Genomic DNA, 18810 nt, shown 5'->3' on the forward strand with positions numbered 1-18810 from the left:
AAATAGAAATGTTTAGTATTTGTAAAACCACATCTATTCCACTTATCTCACATCCCCAGCCTTGACAGCTAGTGCCTTGTTTCATGTTGTAGTGTAGTCTCAATATTGTTTCTAAGTCTCTGAATTTGTTGTCGTACGTAATCTGATGTACCTTCCTTCTCTTACATAAATTCTCTATCTGTATATCAGACATCATGCCAAATAAGTCTTGTTTCTTTCCAGCTTTGAACATATTTTTGCTCTTCATGAGTATAATGATTTAGGGCTGTCATACCGTGTACAGTTCATTTTATTTTTGATGAAGGGTCCTTGCCAAGTGATTTTGCTTTCTATCAATTTTGTTCTATTCTTTTCCATTAGAAAATGGTTGGCACGAACATGTTGGCTTTTAGCCAGTTCTTCTAATATGTGATCTGTTATTTCTCAGCCGCGTGGGATTAATCGAGCGGTCTAAGGTGCTGCAGTCATGGACTGTGCGACTGATCCCGGCGGAGGTTTGAGTCCTCCCTCGTGTGTGTGTGTGTGTGTGTGTGTGTGTGTGTGTGTGTGTGTGTGTGTGTTTGTCCTTAGGATAATTTAGGTTAAGTAGTGTGTAAGCTTCGGGACTGATGACCTTAGCAGTTAAGTCCCATAAGATTTGACACACATTTGAACATTTTTTTGTTATTTCCCATCGTACACAAAGTTTCCTATTGAAGGATTGTTGATGGATTTTTGTTCTGCTTTAGCTGTAAAATTTCTCTGTAATGCTGTTATTTATCAGACTCTTCGCCTTGAATGGATCCATGAAATATTGTGTTGTTTAGTTTTCAAACATATCTTACTGTTTTGTCTGAGATGTCTTCAATACTCACAATCTTTTTTCCTATGGAGTACACACCTGCACTATATCCTTGCTCTCTTCCTCTATGAAAAAACATAGTGACTTCAGTTCTATTTAGTCTTCATTTTTTGCCAGAGTTTTGACAACCAGACTGTTGCATTCATCTCCATTTCCAACTCTACTAGCCTATATTTGGACCCTAAAACTGTGCAGTCTGTTGCCCTCATGTAAAATGTACATTGTTCCTATGCAAAATACAATAAAAGCAATAGGTTTTAAGAGGTTTATGTTATTGTATTTCGGAAATTCTGTGCAGATATTATTTTCCTATAATGTACTCAAATTGTGTGAATCACAATTCAGCTAAACTTTTTTTTTTACCAATCAAATACTATTTAGGAGTAAATGTATTCTTAGATAAATGTAAAAAATTTAAGATGTCTGAAAGGACCTCTGCAGGTTGTTCAGTTGACTACTTAACCCAGTATTTGTAGTGCTTGCTTGGGCGAGACCATACTACTTTTACTGTATCTGCATTGCCGAAAAAGGGAAGCAAAAATATTAAAAAGAAATCAATGCATATCAAAACCAAGCCAAACAAAGCATCTTCTTTAGTTGGTGTAGTTGCCAATTTTTGATTCTTATCCAGCTAAAACCTACATAATTTAGTGCTGTTCAATTAAATATAAGATTTCTGTTGCTGTAGTGGTTCAAACCTGAATCTGCTCAGTTTATGTTCTGTTATTAGATATTTTGTTTCAGTAATTCTCTGTTAGTATTTAGTTGTATTTCTTAGATATGACTATTTATGGTAATTGGACACTACCAGCATAGTCACTTATCTCTGGCAGAAGAGATGTTTAGAGCTATGTAGTAAAAAGCCCTGACTTGTCAAAGGTGTCTCAACTTAATCACTTTTGAAAAGCAATAAATTATGTATCCTTACTTACTCCAGAATATAGTAATTGTAAAACATTTGTCAGTAGCAGACAAGTTAACATGTTGCTGCTGGAATGTAGAAATGTCAACTGTATACAACTGATCTTCAGACAGCCCAAATACTCCTTCATAAGACTCTTTGAATAAATGTGCTCTTACTGCAGAATATTCCACAGACCTCGTGTAGTTAAAATACTTATTAACCATGTTTCATTTCCACTGCAACTGTGATGTAAATTCTTGCGAAATGTTGTTGCTATTCCAGCTATGTTTACACATCTCTCATTAAGTTCATATCAGTAAACATGTATGTCTGAAAGAACAGGCAAAATGATAAGATTTTTGTATTGTTACACTCCAAGGCCCCTCCTTCCCTACTGTTAGTAGGGTCCATGGCTTTTTTGTGGGTATGTGCATGGTTGGCATGAGGCTATATACCATTGCAGCGTATTTCTTTCCCCATCCTATGCTGAAATTCCACCATTCTCAGATTCTCCTTGGACACTGTTGCCTCAATGTCAGTGTGGCTGTTCCTTTGGTTCTGACTCTGACTACTCCGCTTGCTTTCTTCTTTCACCCTTTTGGCAAAATAAACTATCGACCCTCTTTTCAAATGTGACTTGTCTTTTTTATCCTTTTTTCTGAAATTTTAACTTGTCTGGAGCATATAAGAAAAGACTCCTTAGATCACATGCAAATGATGGCAGTCGATGGTCATCTACACATTCTCACTATGTAAATTAGTACTACTGCCAAAAAGTCAAAGTGATAGGGGTCATCACCACCTACCCTCTCAAGTGTTGCCCATTTACAGCCTACAGCTTGCATGGTTGATTCATGAGCTGCTACCTTACCACATACGCCAGAGAGTAAACGCATGCCCCTTTGGAGCATCAGAATTCTGAGCAGTGACCGTCAAGCCAGATGGACACGACTTTGCCCTTGTGGCATCCATGGGGACAGCTCTCATACGGACTAGGCACCGTGCAAATGAAAAGAATTAAACTTTCAGCAATAACAGTGGTGGAGAAACCCATAATCCCCTCCGACTTTGGACCTTCCATAGCCACCCACCATTTGGACGATGAACAGGCTAGGCAATGAGAATCCAAACAATTTACTCACAAGGGGAGGCCACGATGTTGGGATCACAGATTTACTTTGTACATCTTAGTAGACCATTAAAACAACATAATGTGCAAGTAGTAAGGTGCACTAAGGCAGTTCCGAGAAAACTGCAAGAGAAGTTGGACGCGTCTGTTACGTGGCTTATGTATGTGTGTAGGTGCCATATTTTAGAGCTCATTGTGATCAGGTAATTAGCGTTCGAGCTTTATAAGGCAAACCTGTATGAGGTGACGCTTCAACTCCTGCTCAGACTTGATTATTAATCTATTTTTTCATCACTTGTCATATTTAATTTATATAACGTTTGAGAGGTAATGCAATGAAAAAAGACCATGTGTATTTGCATGGAGTTTCAATTTATGTTTCCCATGTCTGCATGACAAATACCATCCTACTACATGTGATATCGCAAGCACATGTGATGAGTAATTGTACATTACTCTTGTGATCTTTCACATTGTGACTTACTGATTGTGAATAACATCAATTGCATAATTGTTTATCAAGATTTGACTTGGGCTTCCCAAGCCTGTCCCTTGTCCTTGAAAATTAATTACAAAGAGGTACATAGCCAAACAACATATGAAATTCACAACTACTTCATGAAAATGCATGTGGTTTTTTTTCACTATATTACATCTTAAATGTCATATAAATTAAATAATGTAACCAGTGATGAAAAAAAAATTGATTAAAAATAAATGTTAGCAGGACTCGAACCGTCGCCTCGGCTACGACCGTCTTGCAACATGCAAATGCTAACCACTGGACCACAATGACTTCTCATGGCCAGTACCTTCGTACAGATAACTCAGTTACATAATAGACATGGAAAACTTCTCTTGTGATTTTCTCGGAATTGCCAGGTTACTGTTCCTTACTACTTGTACATTATGTTGCTTTAATGGCTTACTAAAGGTGTACAGCATTTGAAGTAAATCCGTGATCCCAATGTTGACTTTTGCATGTCTGTAATAAGTTTACACGAAGACAAATTTTTAGTGATTGGGAGCTCCAATGTTAGGCGGGTGATGGAGCCCCTTGGGGAAGTAGTGGAAAGTCGGGGCAGAAGGCCAGTGTTCACTCTGTCTGTTTGCTGGGGGTCTCATCCGAGATGTGGAGGAAGCCCCGCCGGCGTCAGTAGCACTGGGTGCACCCGACTGCAAATTGTTGCTCATGTCGGCACCAATGACTCCTGCCGTCTGGGTTCAGAGATCATCCTCAGTTCATACAGGCAGTTGGCGGAGTTGGTGAAGGCAGAAAGCCTTGCTCGCGGGGTGGAATCTGAGCTAACTATTTGTAGTATTGTTCCCAGAACCAATTGCGGTCCTCTGGTTTGGAGCCTACTGGAAGGCTTAAACCAGGGGCTCAGACGATTCTGTGGATATCTGGGGTGCAAATTTCTCAACCTCCGCTATCGGGTGGAGAAACGTAGGGTCCCCCTGCATAGGTCAGGTATGCACTACACGCAGGAAGCGGCTACAAGGGTGGCAGAGTATGTGTGGAGTGCACATGTGGGTTTTTTAGGTTAGAGAATTCCCTCCCTAGGTCCGACAAGATGCCTCCTGAGACACGACAAGGTAGCAGTAGGCAAAACGCAACAGGGAATGACAAATTAATGTGGTAATAGTAAACTGCAGGAGCGTCTATAGATAGGTCCCAGAACTGCTGTCATTAATAAACCGTGACAATGCCCACATAGTACTAGGGACAGAAAGTTGGCTGAAACCAGATGTAAACAGTAATGAAATTCTAAACTCAGATTGGAATGCGTACCTCAGAGACAGGCTGTACAGTGAAGGGGGACATGTGTTTATAGCGATAAAAAGTGCAATAGTATCAAAGGAAATTAACTGAGATCCAAAATTTGAAATAATTTGGGTGAAGGTCATGGTTAAAGCAGGTTCAAACATAGTAATTGGATGTCTCTATAGGCCCCCTGGCTCAGCACCTGTTGTGGCAGAACACCATTTTTTAAAGTGCATTATCCGAAAACTATCTTGAACAGTTGAACAGAGAACCGATTCGTGGCGGTAAAATATTAGATCTTCTGGTGACAAACAGACCCGAACTATTTGAAACAGTTAACACAGAACAGGGTATCTGTGATCATAAAGCAGTTACAGCATCAATGATTCCAGCCATAAATAGAAATATTAAAAAAGGTAGGAAGATTTTTCTGTTTAGCAAAAGTGACAAAAAGCAGATTTCAGAGTACTTGATGGCTCAACACAAAAGTTTTATGTCGATTACAGATAGTGTTGAGGATCAGTGGACCAAGTTCAAAACCAGGGTACAATATGCATTGGATGAGTATGTGCCAAGCAAGATTGTAATAGAAGGAAAAGAGTCACCGTGGTACAACTGAGTTAGAAAACTGCTACGGAAGCAAAGGGAACTTTACAGCAAACATAAACATAGCCAAATCCTTGCAGACAAACAAAAACTACGTGAAGCGAAATGTAGTGTGAGGAGGGCTATGCAAGAGGCATTCAATGAATTCGAAAAGTAAAGTTCTATATACTGACTTGGCAGAAAATCCTAAGAAATTTTGGTCTTGTGTCAAAGCAGTAGGTGGATCAAAACAAAATGTCCAGACACTCGGTGACCAAAATGGTACTGAAACAGAGGATGACAGACTAAAGGCCGAAATGCTAAATATCTTTTTCGAAAGCTGTTTCACAGAGGAAAACTGCACTGTAGTTCCTTCTCTAGATTGTCGCACAGGTGACAAAATGGGAGATATTGAAATAGATGACAGAGGGATAGAAAAACAATTAAAATCACTCAAAAGAGGAAAGGTCACTGGACCTGATGGGATACCAGTTCGATTTTACACAGAGTACGTGAAGGAACGTCCCCCCCCCCTGCCCCCCCGCCCCACCCCCTTCTTGCAGCAGTGTACCATAGGTCTCTAGAAGAGCATACCAATCCAGGTCATCCCCGTTTTCAAGAAGGGACGTTGAACAGATGTGCAGAACTATGGACCTATATCTCTAACGTTGATCAGTTGTTCAAGTATAATGACTTCTCTGGAGACTAGAAATCTACTCTGTAGGAATCAGCATTGATTTCGAAAAAGACGATCGTGTGAAACCCAGCTCACGCTATTTGTCCATGAGACTCAGAGGGCCGTAGACACCTGCTCCCAGGTAGATTCCGTGTTTCTCGACTTCTGCAAGGCGTTTGATACAGTTCTCAACAGTCATTTAATGAACAAAGTAAGAACATATGGACTATAGGACCAATTGTGTGATTGGATTGAAGAGTTCCTAGATAACAGAATGCAGCATGTCATTCTCAGTGGAGAGAAGTCTTCCGAAGTAAGAGTGATTTCAGGTGTGCCGCAGGGGAGTGTCGTAGGACCATTGCTATTCACAATATATATATAAATGACCTTGTGGATAACATCAGAAGTTCACTGAGGCTTTTTGCGGATGATGCTGTAGTATATCGAGAGGTTGTAACAATGGAAAATTGTACTGAAATGCAGGAGGATCTGCAACGAATTGACGCATGCTGCAGGGAATGGCAATTGAATCTCAATGTAGACAAGTGTAATATGCTGCGAATACATAGAAAGAAAGATCCTTTATCATTTAGCTACAATATAGCAGGTCAGCAACTGGAAGCAGTTAATTCCATAAATTATCTGGGAGTAGGCATTAGGAGTGATTTAAAATGGAATGACCATATAAAATTAATCATCGGTAAAGTAGATGCCAGAGTAAGATTCATTGGAAGAATCCTAAGGAAATGCAGTCCGGAAACAAAGGAAGTAGGTTACAGTACACTTGTTCATCCACTGTTTGAATACTGCTCACCGGTGTGGGATCCGTACCAGATAGGGTTGATAGAAGATCCAACGGAGAGCAGCGCACTTCATTAGAGGATCATTTAGTTATTGCGAAAGCGTTACGGAGATGATAGATAAACTCCACTGAAAGACGCTGCAAGAGAGATGTTCAGTAGCTCGGTACGGGCTTTTGTTGAAGTTTTGAGAAAATAGCTTCACCGAGGAGTCAAGCAGTATATTGCTCCCTCCTACGTATATCTCACGAAGAGACCATGAGGATAAAATCAGAGAGATTAGAGCCCACACAGAGGCCTACTGACAATCTTTCTTTCCACAAAGAATACGAGACTGGAATAGAAGGGAGAACCGATTGAGGTACTCAAGGTACCCTCCGCCATGCACTGTTGGGTGGCTTGTGGAGTATGGATATAGATGTAGATGTTAGTACAGTTGTCCACTTTTAGTGAGCTTGTAATACCCGATACCGCACTCAAGGAAGCTGCCTTTAGAATCCAGCAGTATGCCTGTGTAATGATTTGCAGCTTATACCTTCCTCCAGTAGAGGCATATTTTATCAGGAGATGGGAGAACTATTTCATTTATCGCCCCTCCCGTTTACATTGCCGAGTGTTTTCAGCACTCGCAATTATCTATTGGACAGCAAGATTACAAATTCTATAGGTCAATGACTCGAATGACTTCTCCCAGATTTCAGCACCTGAGGAATACATGAATTTCTGTTGCCTTTTAGTGCTACTCGTGCCATCTTTTCTGCAATCAACTCAATGCTCTGCAGTTCTACTCTCACACCTATGATACAGTGGCTTGTCCTTAGTGACAGTTACCCATCAATACCGCATTTAAAATCCACTGATACTCTTAGTGGTGATCCCTTTGAAAAGTGAGTTCGGACAGATACTCCTCTGAAGCCTATATCGCTGCAGAGGTACTTTGATTTTATGCTTTTTGTGATTCTACACTGTAAATTCATATCCCCCTTGTGAGATACCCGTACAATCAATGCTAAAAATTTCCCAGTTTTTTGTTTCTTGCTACTAACGTTTACCTCGATTCTACATTTTTACTCAAAATCTCGCCTGACTTCGGCCCGTTTTCTTCTTATTGACATTTGATGTGTCTGAACAAATTGTAAGTGGCACAAAAGACAGACACTTTGCATCAAGAGTGGTGGCAGAATTAAGGGAGAGAGGGGAGACTTGAGAGAAATGCTGACGTAATCCATGACCGGTGATGCCAACAAAACTTGCAAGATTTAGCTTCACTGCAAAGTTTTTATACAGCTGCAGCTGGGTTGTGGCAGCAATGGAAAAAGAGGACAGTCAGTGCGAAGTGTTCTGGACTAAGCCACCTTTCCATGTCCCACTTGTAACTCAGTCTCATCTTTTTGCATATATTTGTGATTTACTTCAGCAACAATATCAACTGTCAACATTTTAATTTCAGACACTGAGTCTCAAAGAAAATGTTCGGTCAGAATCAAGGAAATGTCGGCCATTTATGTCTGGTGACTTCTTATTGGCTGGTGACATATTACATCACAACAAGGTTGTTGAAGTTCCCCCATGGGCATCATGGATTTTGATGTAATTTTGTATGAACAATTGCACATGTTTTCAAAGAACATTGGTATACTTTCATGATCATTAATTTAATACTTCCTGATATATAGTCATTTGTTTGACCCCGTAGCGCAGCTATCAACAGTGCACCCTTGAGTTTACAGAAGTTTCGAGACGTAATATCTCCAGTAATATTTTCTTGAAAGAAATAAAACTGTGTCATATTGTACAACATTTTGCACTCTGTTAAGTGAAAGAATAATAAAAAAAAATTCCTGAGTGATTTGCATGTGAATAATTTGAAGCAAAGTCCGTCAGAAACATAGATGCTCGAAAAGAGTGTGAAGTTTTGCTTTGTATATCTCCAGAAGTAATTGTGGGATACACCAGAAACGTTGCACTTAATAAGTTAGCAATACAAGGTCTCACAGTATAAAATTTCATTTCCTTATTACTTTCCAGTGATTGAGGGAAAAGTTAACGATTATTATAAAAACACCAGAAATGGCTATTTCACCGACTTTTACAAGTCTTCTGCAAATTCTTTTAAACTGTTTACATTAGAAAAACCATGTTCCAAACCACCTAAAAACTATTTTTGGTTTTTCAATGTGAGCCATAGGGCCCTAAAAGAAGAATGGCAAGATGGATGTGCATTGAAAATGGGGCCCATATTATGCTGGTACTCAAATCTGACAGAGTTTGTTATGTTTTACAATTGTTCATTATTTCCTTGGGAAGATAATATCAAAAGTCTTGATGACTAGGAAGTGAGACAAAGTCTGAATAACTCAAAAAACTTCAAAAAGGGGTGTAGTTTGTCAAGACTCGTCAAGACATATTTCAGTCGACAAAGACATCGTAAATATTATTACCACTCACCCACCCCCTACCCCAGTTCCCTCCCAGAATAGTGTACCATTGTTCCATAGTGTGGGTATGGGTGAAGGTGTGGAGGAGGGCTGTGCCATGGTGCTATTGATGGAGTTGGTTGTGGTGTGATGGCAGATGGTGCCAACCAACCCATATTTCAACCTTCCTGAACCACCGAGAATGTCTGTCAAGAAGCTGAAGGTAGGATGTCCAACCAGTGGTGCAGGTGGGTGCAGTAGGGTTACTGTTGTGGACACCAAAGTTTGTATTGCTGATACAGACTCAATATTCATCACTGATGTCGTTGCTGTGAACTGTGATTGCCAATACTGCAGCAGTGGCTGTGTAGGCAGGGAGTGATAAACTTTCATGGCAGTATCGTCTGATGGCCTGTGCACCCGAATGTCAGAACCGGCGAGAGCTGCTTGGGCACAGCAGGCTGGGTTGCAGAGAGCGTGTTTGAAAATGAAAATCTACAACTGGATCACAGTAATCACAAAAACATAGTTGATTTTGATGCCATCAGTGGGTGCCTGTTTAGCGACGAGTGGTATAATGAAGTGACTATAACGGATTCCCAGTTTTGAAGCTTGATAATGACATGATAGGAAACTTAGTCCTTTGTGTGGAACTTTGTTGCGAAGTTGGCATCTGAAGCATGCTGTTGAGGGCAAAATAGATGCAGCAGAGATAAGGAAAACACGTGATAATTCTGCCGGTGAAGCATTGTGAAATGGCAGAGTGCAATAGATGCTGAGAAACAGCAACAACAAAGTGTTTTCCATCCCTTTTTGTTGGCAAAAATGTTAAAATTTCTATAAAGAAAACTGATGACCAGTGCCCGAAACTCTTGTTCGTGCCAAACATTCTAAACAAAAGACATTCTAAATGAAAGAGCTTTTATAGTGCTAGTCCTAGTTGTCGAATTCAGTGAATTATGAATGGATACCTACAGCACGCATCAGTGATAATCGGCCACAATGCGTTCCAGAAGGGACAAGCAAAATCGGTGTGGATGCATTGCCAAGGACTGTTAGGTTGAGACCAATTAAAAAATTCCTGGTGCGGCAGTGCCTGTTGCATGGCAGGTTGTCTGCATTTGAATGCTGTGCCATAGAGTGATACAGAATTTTATACTGGTAATTTATATGATGTAGTGATCAGCTTTGCAGCTTCTGTACTGTACAGTCAGGCACATCTTTTGTCATATGAAAAAGAGCAGCCAGCGGCTTGTGACCCATCACGAGAAAAAAATTTTCTACCATGCAGATACTGACGAAGTTTCTTGACGCTGCAGTTGATGGCTAAGCCTCAATTCACACAGAAATGGTGGGGCACAGAGGCTTGGTAGCGGTAAATCAGGGATGTGACACAGACGGGACGTGAGCACTCAACATTGAAGACACACTGTCAGACAGAAGGGACCATTGTGCTAAGAGTAGATCAGAATATGCAGTCTTCATAACACAAAGCTATTGATGCACCAGATCTTCCGTAACTCGTAAATGTTGAGCAACGAAGATCATCTTCGGTGTATTGATAATGGTTCAAGAAAGGAAAAGAAGTATGGCGCATTCAACATAATGAAAAAACTGAACGTGTAATCCGAACATTTCCAGCACTTTTACAGAATGTACCAAAAGTGTATTGTATTGAAAAAAGTGAAGCACAGCATACAGAGAAGAGTAATGAAACTAGAATGTTTTTTTGTGTGATTTTCATTTGAATCTTCACTTGAATATTTTGTGAGATGTTCAGAGTATTAGGACTCTTTCCCAAAATCTGATCACTCATAAATATCTCACAGTAGTAGACCAGAAATCTTTGTTACAGGGTGTAGTTTTGTACCACATTATAGAGATTTAGCCCTGATAGTGAGTAACAAAATGTCCCCTCTGCCAGACAACTTGATTCCAGTCATTGCCAGTGTCAAGGACAACAAATCCCTTCCGTGTAAGATAGAACCAGAGGATTTCAGGTATCTTAATGCACTAGACCAAGGGTGGCACACAACCTCATTCAAAGTAACAGTATGTCTGGCTACACTTGTCATATGATAGATCTGCTACACTAAGGAGAAAGGAAAGTCATAATGTCCAGAAAAGATAATGTTAAGTTTTCTATATCTTGTGTGATAAAAAGGCATATTTTCCTGTGTCAAAAATATGGTTCTGATTGTTGTTATTCTGATTGATTATAACATATAAATAACATTTATAGCTAATATTCTCACAAAATATCTTGTTATTGTTACGTAATTAAAGCTCAAAAATCATTAAATATCAAGATCTGGCTACATGATCGAAAATCTCTGTTATTACCCGATGTTCTGGTGGCATCACAGGCTATGAGTAAGACGAAGCTATATGTTTGTTAAGGAGTGTTAGCCGAAGTTGCTAGGGTTTTACGTAATGTTTTTGCAAACAGTTTAACTGTTTAGTGACGGAAAGTGCAATTATAATTTTTAAGTAACAATGGAAAGGAATTCTATGAACGCTGATAATGGAAGCCTAGCGAAACTTTGTGTATTTATGCCCCACCCATTTTGAGCGGTGAAATGTGCAGTGACAGACATTATGTTCTCTGCTCCCTGCAGCATTAAACTTGCTCATAACAAAAGAATTGTAGAACTTTGGCAAATGGGTATATTGTAACTAGATTGTCAACTGTCAGTCATGAGCTGTGACCCAAAGCACAATAAAATTATTCTTGGCAAAACGTATTGCTGATTTCCTATGTTGTAGAAACTCAGCAGGGAGACAGCCTATAGCAGGTGTTTGGTGGCGTAATGAATAGCGCATCAGACTGCAAATAAAGAGGTCATATGATCAAATCCTGGAAGCATTATACATTTTTAAAAGTTTTACGTGAAATATGAAAATAGCATTAGCAAAAGCAGATGTAGAAGTTGTTTTGATTGTGGGATGTTTTTATATATAATTTGACATTAGTCTTAGTCTCAGAAATGGACAACAGAAGATAAATGCGTTTATTTTGCGAACAGACAGTTGATGTTTTTGGAAAGCATTGCCAATACTGAAGATATAACCACACTCCCATAGTACAAAGAGATGTAGAACGATGAGGTTATACGGAGCAATATAAAGTGTTTACAACATCAGAGATATAAAGTGTATACAACATGCAGATGATACAAACATAAGGGGTGTGATGTTAGTGAGTGTAAACTGATGTTAACATCTGAAGCAGACTTACTTCATCGTTATGTAAGATGATGAAACTGCAAAAGTTTAAACAATAAGGATTCTAACTGGACAGTTCGAAGATAAAAACATTGTTTCTAATAAAGTATAAAGTATGTGGTCACATTAGCTAGAAAATATCTTTTTGAAAGTGATGTGTGTTAACGGCAATTGCAAATGTAAGGGCATGTAAACAGCAAAGAAAACACAACAATGTTCTGTTTCTGATCAGTGTGATGAAGTTTTGTAAGTGTGATTTGGTTTTCACATCAGAGGACTGTCGAGTCGTTTTACAAATAAGTTAAGAATATTCTTTCAGGATAGATTTGAACCTGCGATCTATGGACATTGTCCTACAAAATTTGATGGTCTACCGCTCTAACTACTGAACAACTGAGGTGTCGTTGGATAACAGCTGCAATCTGCGTGAAAATTCTATGAGATGACGTGGCCATCTGGATACACTTTTAATAACTTTACTCATGTCTTGAACACACTTTTGTTTTTCATCAATCTTACACGTTTTGATTTTCTGTCATTTTTAAAGGCATTACTATGAGAGTCATAAAACAGTAGATACATTCTCGAGGATGAGACTAAGTGCAAACTTGTGATGAAAAATAAAAGTGTGGTCAAGACATAAGTAAAGTTATTAAAAGTAGTTGGGTAAAATGACAATTTTCACTAAGTGTTTAATTTCGTTGAATCACGCAATCTTTCATTGTAACAGTGGGAGAGCATATATCGGAGGCAAGTTAATGTTAACTTCACTGTGCAACATATTTTTAGTTCACTAACTGGACTTGTGTGTCATCGTGGTGGCAATTTGCCGGTAAAGTGCAACCACATTTTACGCATCTTATTCTCTGGAACACTCAAAAACAACTTTTTAGAAGTTTTCAAACATGTATTTGTGCAGTATGGTACCACACACCATTTGTAACACATTTTCTGAAGTGTAAATCACAAAACAAGACATCACTGAATTAGCATTATGGCAGTAGGAGCAGTGAGCTAGCCAGTGACATCACAGACACATGAGTCGATTGGAGCGTTTTAGTGGGCTTTAAAATTATTTGAATTTCATTTCCATTTTTATAAAAGAACATTCAAATTTGAGAGGGGGGAAAAGTGTGGTAGGAGCATAAAATGATGTAATTAATCATTTAAGACAATTTCCAGAAAACAGTCAAAATACCCTATTCTGCCAGTAAAAAGTTGTGAGAAGAAAGCCATACTTGAGAAGTGCCAGCATATCCCAGTTGATAAAATGAATTTTCAATGAGCAAGTAAAAAGTGAATAGTAGATTTGCACATCTGTCGGAACCCAGTGATTGAGGACAGAAAAAGTAATGCTGACTGTACGTATTTAGTGCAGCTGCAACAGGAATAGTCTTAAATTTTTCCTTATCTTCTGTTGCCGTTTGTGCAGATATGTATTCAAATAAATGTTATGTATTTTGACCAGTGTTGTACTTTCTCGAAATAAGGTTTCTATATCTGCAATAAGTAACACAGAAAAACTCGAGTGTTTGAGCAGCACAATATTGTAACTGCACAGATTCGGCGTCATTTGTTTGGGAAAATAAAATGTAGTGCCTTTTTTTTTAAACTGTTACAAAAATCCGTAAAATGGCATTTTACCTCATGTGCACTGCCTGCATTAAGAAAGCCCAATTAGGTATGCATGAAATAGTAGAACACAGAATACTTTAGATACGTCAATAAGATATATCAGTAGTAAAAGCCATTTTTCATTCATTGATTGCTGAAACACATGCCTTTTGTTCAACAGTATGTGAGCAAAAATAGTTATTGAATGTTTCGTGAATGAAACTGGTAGCTAGGCAAGAAAAAGTTACGTATACAGTATATAGCCAGCTCTGCTGCTGGATTTATGATTGTCTACCTCTATTGCTATGTTCTAAAACCCACCAAACATAAACTGGCCAGCCACTATTCTTCACTGCAAACTTTCCCAAATATGCCCAATAGTTTACATATTTGGGAAGTTACAAAATAATGACTGACAATAATGGAAATAAATCCAGTGCATTATCAAGTTGTGATGTCAGACTCTATGATGTCAAAAAAACTTTTTGGATAGTTTCTTCAAAATTGAATGAGAAAGACTGCATTGTAGAGAACATGAACAAATCCCAAAACAGTGGTTTTTAAATTTTTATGTGATAAAAATTTTACTTAGAAACAATGTACACAAGTCGACGTAGCTTTGCTTCATGTACATAGTTTCTTATTTATTTATTTTTGAGGCACATAGGATGACTCCAAATTAACCATCTTGTGCGTCATGTCCTCAAATGAGCACACTTAAATTTCGGGTCATTTTTGTCATCATTCACATCTGAGGTGATCGTAAAAGCACAGGCACCTCATATGAGGACTTATAATAGTTGCAAAAATGTCTCCTAGATGGCAGTGTTGGTGGTTGGCACGTGGGAACCTTAGATTTGTCACTCCATTTTTGGTATAATCACGGAGCTGTGTTGTGAAAGTTTGACATTGTTCTGTGAGAAAAGTACTGCTGTCTCTGGAGAGCTATGTGTTATTATAAATATTACAAATTATTTGACACTTTTTGCAGACATCTAAATCGTATAAATGTTTTTCATAAAAATTACTTGTGTCATCATTTGAGGACTTTATCTGCCAAGATGACTTTACACTACTGTCTTCAGTATATACAGAATATTGTCGTTTTTCTCCTCTGTTTTATAGTACCTTATTTTACTGTATGTAGCATTCGGTCACGTAGTCAGTTTTGATATATACTAACATAGATAGTGGCTGTAGGCAAAAATCAGAAAATTAGTTCGATATGTGTACATGATATTATAGTTATTTTCCAAAAAGTGAGTAAATCTATATTATTCCTTTACGATGACAGACAGGCTGCATTCATCAGCCGAGATATTAGAGGTCGATAGAATTTGTTCAAATAAAGAACTAAGTAAGAACTTTCGCCAGATTATAAGTGATGCGGAAATTCTACAAGTTTTGGGAGCTGACTCAGAAGATGATTTGGGTTGGAGTGATGACTCTGACAGTGACCCATCATTTGAAGTGGACCTCATCACTGTTACTTGTAATATATCTTCAGAAACAAGTGACACTGACAATGAAAATTTTCCCAACAATGAAACAAGTGCAACAAATCATACTGAGGTTGAAAGTTAAATTTGAAGAGATCCTTCTGAACCAGGAATATCAACAAAATGTCCTAAAAGACATGTGACTTGGTTCAGTGAATTGGAAAAGTCAGTTGTTGTGCCTCCATTTACTGGAAAAGCAAAACTGTGCATTACTGGAGAAAGTCCCCTTGATTTCTTTATGGTGCTATTTCCAAAGAAACTCATAGCTGCAGTAGTTGTGCAGACCAACTTATATGTGCATCAGAAAGGAAAAAAATATTTCTCTACTTCTGTTTCTCAACTGAAGATATATTTTGGAATAACACTCGTAATGCCGACCGCGGTGGCCGTGCGGTTCTAGGTGCTGCAGTCCGGAACCGCGGGGCTGCTACGGTCGCAGGTTCGAATCCTGCCTCGGGCATGGATGTGTGTGATGTCCTTAGGTTAGTTAGGGTTACGTAGTTCTAAGTTCTAGGGGACTGATGACCTAAGATGTTAAGTCCCATAGTGATCAGAGCCATTTGAACATTCATAATGACTTACTTGAGATATCCAAGAATACGACAGTATTGGTCTGAGGAAACTGGCACGCATGAACTTGATTGCTGGTGCTATGTCGCACAGGAGATATGAAGAACTGTGCCGTTTCCTACATTTCAAAGATGTTTCTAAAATTCCTCCCGACAATCCTGACAAAGCTATCTGATTACAATCAATTTTGGAAGCCCTGCTTGATAACTATCACAAGGCTCTCAAACCTGAAGAATTTCACAGTGGTGTTGAGATGGTGATTTCATTCAAAGGGACATCATCATTGAAGCAGTACTTTCCCAAAAAGCCCAAGAAATGGGGCTACAAAATGTGGGTGCGTGCAGGTGTGTATGGTTATGTTTATTGCTTCGAACTGTTTCAGTGCAGTGGAGGAGGACACAGTAATATCTCTGAATGTGGGGCAGCAGGAGATTTTGTGCTCCATGTGTCATGACGTTCATGGAAAGAACCACAAAGTCTATGTTGACAGTCTCTTCAGTAGCATTCCCTTGGTGCTAAAACTGAAAGAGCTAAACATATGGTATGTTGGTACCATTCGCAATAACAGACTGAAGTTGGCGAAAGAATTACAGAAGAAGAGACGTGGCAGTTCCTCAGTAGTGACATCAACAGAAGGCGTTACTGTCATGAGATGGATTGACAATTCACCTGTAACCGTTGTATCGTCATATGCTGGAAGAGAACCTGAAGGTGTTGCTACCTGATTTTCTCGAAAGGAAAGGAAGTTTATAGAGATCAAAAGACCCTACTGCATTGGAGGAGTTGACCTAATGGATTCTCTGGTGGCCCTCTATAGAAATGACACCAGAAATCTTAGGTGGTGCTGAGGATTTTCTACCACATGCTAAATCTGACTGTAGTAAATGCATGGATACTCTGGAGGATGAGTGAAAAAGAAAATATGGATTTGTTAGCATTCAAAAGTAGAGTCGCTTCTGGGCTAATATACAAAGTGAAAGCAGAGATTACAGGAAAGAGTAGAGGCTGGCCTTCAGATGAAAGCCCATTACTGTCTGTACAATCAAAAAAGAGAGCCTGTCATGCGGTACCCAATGAATTATGCTTCGATGGTGGATCACACTGGCCAGCGAAGTCAGGTGGTTCCAATGTCAACAGGTGTCATGATTGGGACTGCCGTCGTAAAACCCGTTACATTTGTGAAAAGTGTAAAGTTGCTGTGTGCCCTGAGAGCATCAAACAATTTCATTGTCGACAAAATAGTGCACACTATTCGTGTATTGTTTGATATTACTGATAAGTGTTCTAATAGTGCACACTCTTCATGTATTCTTTGATATTACTAATAAATGTTCTGTGTAAAAGTTGTAGTTTTTGTGCTCTTTGTCCTCATATGAGGATGCCTTGCTGTTGTTCTATGAAATTATTATTATTATTATTATTTATATTATTATTATTATTATTATTTAGATAAATTATGATGAAGTCTGTGTAAGATAGGTCTTAAGGAACCAAATAATGTATTAGAAATTATTTTCAATGTTGGGTTGATAATTCGTGCATGATAGAGTTAATGAGAACAGCAGTGCACCACTTGGACATCTCCGCCACATGTCCCTTTGGTATACTACATGTGGTGACAAACAGACATGGCATGGACCACAAAGAGGTACATTCCTGCCACACCACCTCTATGCGATTTGCTTAATTTGTTAACATGGAGGTGATGTGAAACAGCCCCATGTCTCCACCAGACGTCCGCGCCGTGCTAAGACTTCCTTTTCCAGCTGACTGTAGTTGACTTGGGCGATGGTCAACATCATAGATGCAAATTTTGTGGATCATTCACTGTTTCCAACCTTTTGAGATAAAACCACCCCTATTGCATCAACTGCAAGCACTGCTGGTTGTTGCAGGTTGAAACGAATAATGCATGGGTGACTAGGCAATGCATTTTTCAACTTATGAAATGATTGTTTGCATTCTCCTGCCGATTAGAAAGGGGGATTTTTACACCATAGGTGTTTTGGTGATAACCAGATGAGGTGCCCATTGATGAGCAGGAATATGTTTAAACACACAAATTTGTTCCAACCTTTTGAGTTCGGAAGCAGCTTGATTGCAAATGGCGGGAGGCACCAGATGTGCTGGTATAACTTGAGTTTAATGTCTGCTTGAAAATTATTCTTTGCAAGGCACAATGTGCTGATGAACAAATGTCCACATTGATGAATGCTGGCATGGGAAACATGTACATCAATAGTGTGCACGTAGTACTGAATATCTAATTCAAACAAATCAACTGCATCCATGCCAGAAATATTGCGACTCGATCATGATTGAACTACTGTGAATGGCACTGATGTAGTTGTATTATTTCATTGTTTTCCTTGCAAAATGCATGTTCTTAGAAAAATGACTGTGTCTGTTGTGGGTTGTGAGGTGCACACATGAGCTGAGTGTGTTCCAGTTGCCTTTAAGGGGAGCCAGAGGTGGTCAAATCCAAAAAATTACAATTTTTTTTTTTTCCTACCGAAAATTAATTGGAACATTCCTCTTTACTGTAAACTTTGAATTATTGTTCTACTCGTCCTAGAAGTGGAGTTATTACCATTTTCCCCCACGCCTGCAGTGGAAATGGGCGGCCGCTGAATGCATCTAACACCCTCTCGTGACTTCCTGGCGAACTGCTTGGGATTTTCTCGGCCTGTTACGCATACAGCGCCTTATGTTACACATACAGCGAGTGTGCGAGGGTTGGCTACATTGTTTTCTGTGACAAATGAAGCGCTAAGAGCGCGGAACA

General features: G+C 39.1%; 1 protein-coding gene across 2 annotated transcripts in view; it reads left to right on the top strand.

The window, feature by feature from the left end:
- The window catches only part of LOC126262444 (uncharacterized), a 46661-nt gene that overhangs the window by 17772 nt on the left and 10079 nt on the right, over positions 1-18810 (top strand). The gene's annotated exons all lie outside the window — the stretch shown is intronic.

This window comes from Schistocerca nitens, chromosome 6, assembly GCF_023898315.1.
Source record: "Schistocerca nitens isolate TAMUIC-IGC-003100 chromosome 6, iqSchNite1.1, whole genome shotgun sequence".
In the NCBI taxonomy this organism is placed as follows: domain Eukaryota; kingdom Metazoa; phylum Arthropoda; class Insecta; order Orthoptera; family Acrididae; genus Schistocerca; species Schistocerca nitens.